Raw genomic sequence first — 228 nt, forward strand, 5'->3', positions numbered from 1 at the left:
TGTGTGTGTGTGATACATATATTTGTATGCATATATATGTATATATACTTGCATATATATATTTTGTTAGGTCTGTTGCAATTAAAAATACATCATCTCTATATAAACCTCCTTTAAAATGGGAGAATTGTGTGTGGAGTTGTTGAAGGGGGTACAGTCCGACAAGATCCGTGACCTATACTGAATATCCGGGGCCTATTACGAACAAGCGGCAAAGACAAGTTCCTA

Source organism: Octopus bimaculoides, chromosome 28, assembly GCF_001194135.2.
Source record: "Octopus bimaculoides isolate UCB-OBI-ISO-001 chromosome 28, ASM119413v2, whole genome shotgun sequence".
Lineage (NCBI taxonomy): Eukaryota > Metazoa > Mollusca > Cephalopoda > Octopoda > Octopodidae > Octopus > Octopus bimaculoides.